Source organism: Macaca thibetana, chromosome 7 (assembly GCF_024542745.1).
Source record: "Macaca thibetana thibetana isolate TM-01 chromosome 7, ASM2454274v1, whole genome shotgun sequence".
NCBI classification, from domain to species: domain Eukaryota; kingdom Metazoa; phylum Chordata; class Mammalia; order Primates; family Cercopithecidae; genus Macaca; species Macaca thibetana.
Window position 1 is genome coordinate 121259255 of NC_065584.1, and position 10057 is coordinate 121269311.

The 10057-nt window shown below is 36.2% G+C and overlaps 1 non-coding gene across 1 annotated transcript; it reads left to right on the forward strand.

Annotated features, from left to right (window-relative positions):
- Positions 1-6328: 6328 nt before the first annotated feature.
- On the forward strand, positions 6329-6548 carry LOC126960453 (small nucleolar RNA U3). The gene has a single exon (XR_007727998.1). It is a non-coding gene; the product is annotated as a small nucleolar RNA U3 (small nucleolar RNA).
- Positions 6549-10057: the final 3509 nt, after the last annotated feature.

Sequence of the window (10057 nt, forward strand, 5' to 3'; positions counted from 1 at the left end):
CATTTCAAAAGGATTTGCTGAGAACAATTATAAAAATTAAAGTAAAAATTATTGAAGCAAATGCATTTTATTTTATAAGTAACAAAATATATTTTATAATTAAATGCAGTACTCAGAATCAAGAAGAGTAAATCAAATATTGACTTTTGTTGTAATTTTCCCAACAAAATTATAAGGCAGGATAATACACCCATCATTTCACATTTCACTTCTGCAACACAAGACTATCAGTTGGAAACTATTTGAAGTTTTTTTAAATTAGGTTTTTCTAGGGTCCTACTAAGACTTTGATATTCACATTCTCTATTTAGTCATCCTCCTTCTTGATCTCTCTTCTCTGATTGTTAAATTAACTCTGCCAGATCCCTGTATGTCAAATAGTGGCTTAAAATGTGATGCATGCAGTTCACCAACATTACTTTCATTTCTTTCATAAAATTCTACAACTTTTGAAATATGTATAATTTCTCTTTGCAGTCAATTTGTATCATATTATATCGCATTGTTGGCTTTTTATAATATTTGATAGTCAGTGAGAGACTAACCAAGACATTGACACAATAGGCTGATATAAATGTTCTGCTAAGCCAGGAGAGCTAGTTGGATGGGGATTAGTTGTATAAGTGGTTAATTCAGTAATGGACTTTTCCCTAGACTGCCTAATAACTTTAGAACTTCAATGAAGTAATTAGATAATGAGGTCCCCATGTATAAAAGCCAGGTTTCAAAGTGAGTCCAGGTATTTTGCCTCCTTACTCCTTTTTTCCCCACCCCAAGATTGGTTTTTGGCTACCTTGGGAAGTAAGAATCTCAGGTAAAATCAGAAGTGACTCCTATTATACTCTCTGACAGATGAGTGTTGAAGTAATAAGTCATTTAATGGGAAATTATCTAATGGATGCCCTAAAATTAATTTCTAAAGGGGCATTATTGCAAGAATTAAAAAACTACATTCATGAGTGAGTTTAGATTACAGAAGTTATTAATAACCATATTCATAGATAGCTAGATATAAGAGTAATTGCTGGCCCTTGGATGATTAAATGATTTGAGATGGCTTTTGTTACTCAGTAGAAGTTATCTTACGGAAGTTAAGAGCAGTAAGAGGTGATAAACATGATGGAAGCCAGATAAGAAAACATCCAAGAGATATCTGATGCTTACATCGTTGGGACTTCCTATGCCTATTCTATGTTATTTGCTGCAATAAAGGTCTGTGCTCTATACATTGTTTTCTATTATACTTAATTGGAACAGTCTTCTTAGGAAAGAGACAGAAGGAAGGGAAATACATCCTCATGCCCTCTCCTCAATGGAACCCTCCCAATTCTTTAACTTTGAAGTTCACACTTACGTTAAATGTACACATATGAATGAGCGAGGCAAACAATTAAGATGTTTTATTTTATTACATTAAAGCTCAATGTGGATTCTCAGAAACTAAAGAAATTTCGATTAACTTCAAATCAATTAATATTACACAAAATGATACAGAATAAATCCCCAAATTTCAGACTAAATGACACATGCCAATCAGGCTTTGCAAAAGGAACCTCACCTGCTTAAAGTTCTTCAGCTTAAAAAAAAAAAAAAAAAAAACGAATAGGCAAACTATATTAGCAAACCCATAATTCAGCAAGTGGAGAAACAAAATATCAAGAATGTAGCAGGCATTAATTATCAAAGTATTGATTTAATAAAATGAATAATAAACACTAGAGGCAATATGAGGAAAAGAAGGAAATTTCTGGCAACTTTGTTTAGATCCCTTTTCGGCTAACAGTCAAGCAAATAAAGTCTCTTTTAAGCCAGAAGGATCACAATATTCCTTTCCATCATGGAATCCCAAATCAAGTTTCTAGCCTCAAGAACCAGAAACAAGTGGCAATATGGTCAATTTGTGTAATCAGCCAATGCAAAGACCAGTCAACGCTGAAGGAAAATCATCCTGGGGAGCTTATTATACCCAATTTAAAATAATAAGCCAAATGAACCATCAGACAGAGGAACAGAAAGCACTATTTCTTGCTGCCAGTCTAAAGGGAACTGCTCTGATTGTGCTAAGCAATTTGTCAGAAAAAGACAGAAGGAGCTCTCCAGTATTATTAGGACATTAACCAGATTTTTTATGGCTGGACACAAGGCAGGATTGGCCAGAGTGAGAATCAAGAATTCTATTAGAAAAAGTTGTTAGTCACTAACCAGATTGACTCAAGATACTGAATAATCATTGTGTTGAATCTATCCATATGCCCTGAGGACCAAAACGGCATCAGAACTCCATTTTCTGAAGCATTTTGTAAGTGATCCAGTGGAGATAAAGTTACATTATTTTCGCTTTAAATCATGTGTTATACATACTCTCTAAAATACTTATTATTTAGTAATCTTCCTGATCAATCTGGGGAGGAAATACTGCCTAAAGTAAAATAAACATAGAGGATACCCTCAAGTATTCAGCAAAATATGAATCAATACGTGTATAAGAAAACTAGCTGATGCCAGGAAAAGGACAATCTGAAACGACGAGCGGAAATAGTACCAGGTGCTCACACGGGGCCAGAAAGAATTTCTATATCCAGCAGCCATACTGGCAAATGCAAAATTAATGGTGCATTTTACAGACTACTTGGAAGGGTCTTTTATCATTAGTGGGGAAATAATTAGCACTAAACTGAGCATTCTGCTATTCCCACCTAACAAATTTTAAAAGCAAGGCCTAGCTAAAACAACTTTTACAAAGAAGAATGAAGCAAAAGGACTAATAACTGATTTTAAGACTTCACATAAAGTTATAGTACTCAAGACTTGATGGTATTGCTATCAAGATGGACAAATCAACAGAACAGACTGCAGTCCAGAAATAGACCATGCCTGGTCAGACTTGCATATTTTTGACAAAAGTGGACTAGCAATTTATTGGAGAGAAGATAGTCTTTCAACAAATGATGCAGGAACAATTTAATATCTCTATTCAAAAAAAATGAAAGTTAATTTATACTCTGTACCATGTGAAAAATTAACTCAAATGGATCATAGACCTAAATGTAAAATCGAACACCATAGCATTTCTAGAGAAAAATATAAGAGAAAAACTTTACAACCTTGAGTTAGGCAACAATTTCTTATATGTGACACCAAAAGCATCATGTATAAAAGAATAAGTTGATAAACTGAAATTTTCTTTTCTTTTGAGATAGGGTCCCTCACTTCATCACACAGGCTGGAGTGCATTGGTGCAATCACAGCTCACTGCAGCCTTGACTTCCCTGGCTCAGGTGATTCTCTCACCTCAGTCTCCTGAGTAGCTGAGACTACAGGCATGTGCCATCATGTGCAGCTGATTTTTTGTAAAGACGGGATTTTGCCATGTTGCTCAGGCTGGTCTCAAACTACTGGACTCATTCAATCCACCCACCTCAACCTCCCAGAAGTGCTAGGATTACAGGTTTGAGCCACCAGACCCAGCAGATAAATTGGATTTCATAGGAAATATGAAATTCTTCCCTTTGGAAGACACTGCTAAAATAATAGAAAGACATGCTGCAATTTAGAAGAAAGTCTTTGCAAATCATATATCTGATTTTTTAAAAAGTGTCCATAATATATAAGGAACTCTCCAATCTCAATAATAAGAAAACAAAAAAAACACATTTTTTTTTTTTTTTTTTTTTTTTTTTTTTTGAGACGGAGTCTCGCTCTGTAGCCCAGGCTGGAGTGCAGTGGCCGGATCTCAGCTCACTGCAAGCTCCGCCTCCCGGGTTCACGCCATTCTCCGGCCTCAGCCTCCCAAGTAGCTGGGACTACAGGCGCTGCCACCTCGCCCGGCTATTTTTTGTATTTCTTAGTAGAGACGGGGTTTCACCGTGTTAGCCAGGATGATCTCGATCTCCTGACCTCGTGATCCGCCCATCTCGGCCTCCCAAAGTGCTGGGATTACAGGCTTGAGCCACCGCGCCCGGCCAAAAGACACATTTTTAAATGGGCAAAAGATTTAGATAGGTACTTCACCAAAGAAGACATATAAATTACAAGGAAGGACATGAAAAGATGCACAACAGCACTAGACATTTAGGAAATTCACATTAAAACTACATGAGATATCCTTGCCCACTATCAAAATGGCTGAAATAAAACAGATGGACCACACCAAGTGTTGGCAAAGACATGGAGGAACTGAAACTTTCATATACTGCTGTTAGAAAACTTGGAAGTTTCTTAAAAGTTAAATATACAACTACCATATGATCCAGCTCAACTCCTAGGTATTTGATTAAAAAAAAAAATTGAAAGGATCTGTCCATAGAAAGACTTGAAAGCAAATGTTCATAGATTTATTTGTAATAGCCAACAGCTGAAAACAACCAAAATGTCCATCAACAGGTAAACAGAAAAACAATTTGTGGTATATCCATACAAAGGAATACTACTCAGCCATTAAAAGCAACGAACTATTGACACATATGACAACATAAATTATCTCAAATAATTATGCTAATTGAAAGAAGCTAGACAAAACTATCTAAATGTAATATGAATTCATGTATATGCAATTCTAGAAGTTACACACTTAACTATTGTGACCAAAAGTGGATCAGTGGGCTTGGAGGTTGGGAGCCATGGGGAGGGATTAACCAAGGAAAATAAGGAATCTGGCGGGAGTGATGGTTATATTTATCATCTTGATTGTGGTGATGGTTTCAAGAGTATATATGTTTGTCTAAATTTGTCATGTATGTTTTATTTACGTGCAGTTTATTGCATGCCAACCATACCTAAATAAAGCAAAATTTTAAAAGAATAAATAGAAAACACAAATTAATAGAGTAGAAATGTGGACTGGGTATATTTGTTTGCCTTTCCAGATTCACCATCTACATATACTTTTCTACCCTGCTGTGTGGCCTGAGAGATTGACTCCCCTGGACAAAATCAGAGACGTCCTTGCTCTCTTGTTTCTGAAGAGTAGAAGATCAGAAAAAAGAAAAGCAAGGTTGAGTATTCACTTCCCCAGCTTTCTCACTGCGTGATTACATCAGACTGGCTGATTCCTTAATCAAAGGTCTCAGTTCTTGTCAGGTCACTCTACACATAGCATTCTCTGACTCCAGGTCCCAGTAACTACTTCTTTCTCTCATTCCCCCAGCACTTTTGGTGGAAATGAAGCCCGCAATTATGAGCTTTGGGTTGCTTTCCTTTTAGTGTTCCTATACCCAGACTGTACCTTTGTAAGTGTTTTTATGGTTGTTGTTTTGTTTGTGTGTGTGTGTTTGTTTGTTTGTTTTTACAAATGATGCCATGTATTTCCTTCTGGGATTTCAACTGACCAAAAAAAAAAAAAAAAAAAAAAAAAATCCAAATACATCACTAATTATACTAAACTCTCCAGCTAAAAGTTTAACTTTTAAAATGGACAGATTGAAAATAGACAGATTTTTTTAATGGAAGATTGAATTTTAAAACAGTAATAAAATCAAACTATATGGTGCTTACAAGTGGTGCACTTAAAACACAAGGGCACAGAAATGTGAGTACAAGATGAAAAATCACACCATGCAAATATTACTACTATCCAAAATAAAATCAATATATTTATAGTGACACCAGACATCAAGCATTATTGGGAATAAGAAAGGAACCAAACAAGGCTGGGCACACTGGCTTACACCTGTAATCCCTGCATTTTGGGAGGCTGAGGCAGGAGGATCACTTGAGGCCAGGAGTTTGAGACTAGCCTGGCCAACATCGTGAAATGCCATCTCTACTAAAAATACAAAAAAATTAGCCAGGTGTGGTGGCGGGCGCCTGTAATCCCAGCTACTTGGGAGACTGAGGCTGGAGGATCACTGGAACCTGGGAGGTGGAGGTTGCAGTAAGTGGGGATTGTGCCACTGCACTCCAGCCCAGGTACAGAGTGGGACTCTGTCTCAAAAACAACAAAGGGAAAGAAAGGAAAGGAAAGGAAAAAGGAAAGGAAAAAGGAAAGGAAAGGAAAGCCAAATAATGATAAAAAGAAAAATTCAAGGGGCTGGGCGCGATGGCTCACGCCTGTTATCCCAGCACTTTGGAAGCCCGAGGAGGGCGGATCACGAGGTCAGGAGATCGAGACCATCCTGGCTAACAGAGTGAAACCCCGTCTCTACTAAAAATACAAAAAAATTAGCCGGGCGAGGTGGCGGCGCCTGTAGTCCCAGCTGCTGGGGAGGCTGAGGCAGGAGAATGGCGTGAACCCGGGAGGCGGAGCTTGCAGTGAGCCCAGATCGCGCCACTGCACTTACAGAGCGAGAGTCCGTCTCAAAAAAACAAAAACAAAAGAAAAGAAAAATTCAAGATGATACTCTCAAGAATCATGATCGTTCTATACAGTTCATTACTAGGGAAGTTTCTCTAAATATGTAGAGCGCTGGAAGCCATGAGGAGGAGTCTTAGCATTCTCGCCTGAGCATGAAGCAGGCTCTTGTTGCTTCACTGCAACCACCATGTACCATTGATGATGGTTCTTCTCTTCCTCCAGGAGAGTAAGAGGGAAAGAATGCAGTCTGAGTGGTTTCCTTTCTTGTTAAAAAAGAAAAGAAAAAAAAAATTCACCAAGAAGGTATAACTATTTAAAATGCATATGGATTTAATAGCTTCAAAGTATATAAAGTAAAAAATCGACAGAATTATAAAAAGAAATTGAAAAGGCCATAAACATGATGGAAGATTTTAACACATTTTTCTCAGTAATTCAGGAAAAGAAAAATTAGGTAAAATGTAGAAGATGTGAACCACCCAACAATTAGAGTATATGCTTTACAAACACACATTTCTAACCAAAAAAAAAGTGTCGTAAAGCAAACTTGTATTATAGCAGGACGAGCCGCAGACAAAACTCCTCAGACACCGGATTAAAGAAGGAAGAGGTTTTTTATTCTGCCGGGAGCGTGGGCAGACTCGCGTCTAAAGAGCCCAGCTCCCCGAAAAAGAAATACTTGGCCTTTTTGAAGGTTTACAACTTTCAAAAGAAAGAATCGTGATAAATCTAGCAAGCGTGGGAAACGTGACTGGGGGCTACATGCATCAGCTAACAGAATAAAAAATTTTACAATTTTTTTTTTTCATACAGTGTCTGGAATTTACAGATAACACAAGTAGTTTAGGTCAGGGGTTGATGTTATTATTATTACTTTTTTTAACTCCTGGGGCCAGGTGGTGGTGCCAAGGTTGTCTGGCTATTTATCTTACTTTTGTTTCTTTCTAATTTTTTGCCTTCTCCCTTTCCTCCTGTCTGTGAACTAGGCCAGGTCGGGGGGAGGAGGGCAGCAGGAGTAATAGTGGTCTCCTTCCTTAGTATACATATCAAAACATAAGCAACAAAAACTCAAAAACAAAAACCAAAAAGACCCATGTTCTCTGATTATTAGTTTGAACTTGATAACAATAACAAAATCCTATACATGAAGACACACTTCAAAGAATAAATATTCAAATAAATACTAAGAGTACATAGAGGTACACAGCATCATTCCAAATCAGGGAAATGCAAAGTAAAACCAAAGTAGTATATTAATACTAGTGCATACCCACAAGAATGACTAACATTAAAAAGAGTGACATTACAAGGGTGGGCAAGGTTGTAGAAGAATTCTTCCCCTCATGTATTGCTGGCATGAGTGTAATTGTTACAATGATTTTGGAAAACTCTTTGGCAAGACCATAGTTCCCTACTCATGGTTTTGCTTTCCACATTTTCAGCTCTCTATACTCAGCCACAGTTTGAAAATATTAAGATATTTTAACAGAGACAGAGGGCATATTCACATAACTTTTATTATAGTATATTGTTATAATTTTTCTGTTTTATTATTAGGTATTGTTATTAATATCTTACTATGCCTAATTTATGAATTAAACTTTTTCATAGGAGTGTATGGGAAGAAACATAGCACATATAGAGTTCAGTACTATCTGGGGTTCCAGGTATCTGTTGGGGGTCTTGGAACATATTCTCTATGATAAAGGGGGACCAGTGTGTTATTAAAGCTGCACACATGCCTAACATTTAGCCCAACAATTCCATTCCTAAGTATTTACCTAAGAGAAATGAATGCATATTATCACTATAAAGCTTGTATAAGAATGTTTGTGGCAGTTTTATTTATAACAGTTCCAAACAGGAAACAATTCAAATGTCCATTAACAGGAGAATGGATGAGCTTTGTTATATTTAAACGATGGAATATTATAGGGCAATAAAAAAGAATGAATTACCGGTACACAGAATTCTGCCGAATCTCACAAATATATATGTTGAGCAAAAGAAGCTAAGCACTTTACACACACACTATTTGATTCCATTTATAAGAATTTTAGGAATAGACAAAACTACCTACAGTGATAGAATTCAGAATAGTAGGAGGTAAGGTACTAATTGAGAAAGATGCAAAAACAAAAAACAAAACAAAAAAAACCTTAAAAATAACTCCACATTTTTTGTGGTACGGCCACTTAACATGAGATCTTTCCTCTAAAATGTTCAAGAGTGCAATACAGTATTATTACTTTTAGCTATAGATACAATGCTTTACAGCAGATCTCTAGAACTTACTCATCTTGTTTAACTGAAACTCTCAGTCCATTGATTAGCAACTCCACCTCCTTCTCCTCTCCCCCTACACCCTGGCAACACCATTCTACTCTTCGATTCTATAAATTTTACTATTTTAGATACCTCGTGTAACTGGACTCAACGCAGCATGTATCCTTCTGTGACTGGCTTATTTCACTTAGCATAATGTGGGAATGCAAAATGGCACAGCTGCTAAGGTAAACAGTATGGAATTTCCTCAAAAGATTAAAAATATATCTTCCATATGATCAAACAATCTCATTTCTGGTTATATATCTAAAAGAATTGAAATGAGGATCTCAAAGAGATATCTGCACTCACTTGTTCATTGAAGCATTATTCATAATAGCCAAGATACAGAAACAACCTAAATGTCCATCAGCAGATAAACAGATAAAGAAAATATGGTATATGCATATAATGGAATATTATCCTGCCTTAAAAAAGAAGTAAATTTTGCAACATGTGACACCATGGATAAACCTTCAGGATATTATGCTAAGGAACCTTCTGAGTAGTAGAAATGTTCTAAGTCTTTATCTGTTTGGTAGATGGCTCTCTGTATCTATGTATCTGTCTATATAATGCATTATAGTAATGTATAATATATGTAAAAATACATCGAGATGTACACTTAAGCTTGATGCTCTTTCCTTACATATGTTATGTCTTTATTCAAAGGAATATGAAGAAGTCATAAATTTGAAAATTAAAGAAATTGAACCAGCTATTTAAAATTTGCTTATGCAAAAAAACAGGTCCAGGCAAAATTCTACCAAAGAAAAACACACTTCAATTATTATGCAGAACAGTAGTTCTTCAACTTATTTTAGAGTCTAATAACATTTTAGTACCAAAACTAGATTAGAAGAGTATGAGAAGGGAAATTATGGGCCTGTTTTACTGATTAACATAGATGGAAAATTTTTAAATAAAATTTTAGCATACTAAATGCAAGGGAGGAAAAAAGACACTATGAACAACTTGAGTCTATCCCCAAAATTGTAAGGATGATTTAACTTTTGAAAACTGATCAATATGTTTCACCATATTAACAGAATAAAGTTCCAGAAATCTGCATAAAAGTCTTCTTGACTCTTTCACTATATACCACTTTGTTTATTTACACAGGATGATAATTCATGAGGCTAGGCAAAGAACAACTGCAAGGAAGTTGTAAGCTGAACAATTCACAGAGTCCACAAAGGGCTGGGAGACCACTGAGTTTTGGTTAGTCACAGTGGAGAGAACTTTTTAAACACCTAGGTCATTCAGTAGAGTCTGCAGAAGACTCTACTGAATGACCTTAACAGTAGGGCTAAATTGGCCTTAGATTAAGGGATACTCCAGACCTACCCTAACAAAGCTAAAAAGCAAAACTCAAGATGATCAAGCTGGTCTACAAGTAACTAATGACCTGCAAAAATAAACACACTATTCTTTAAAGAA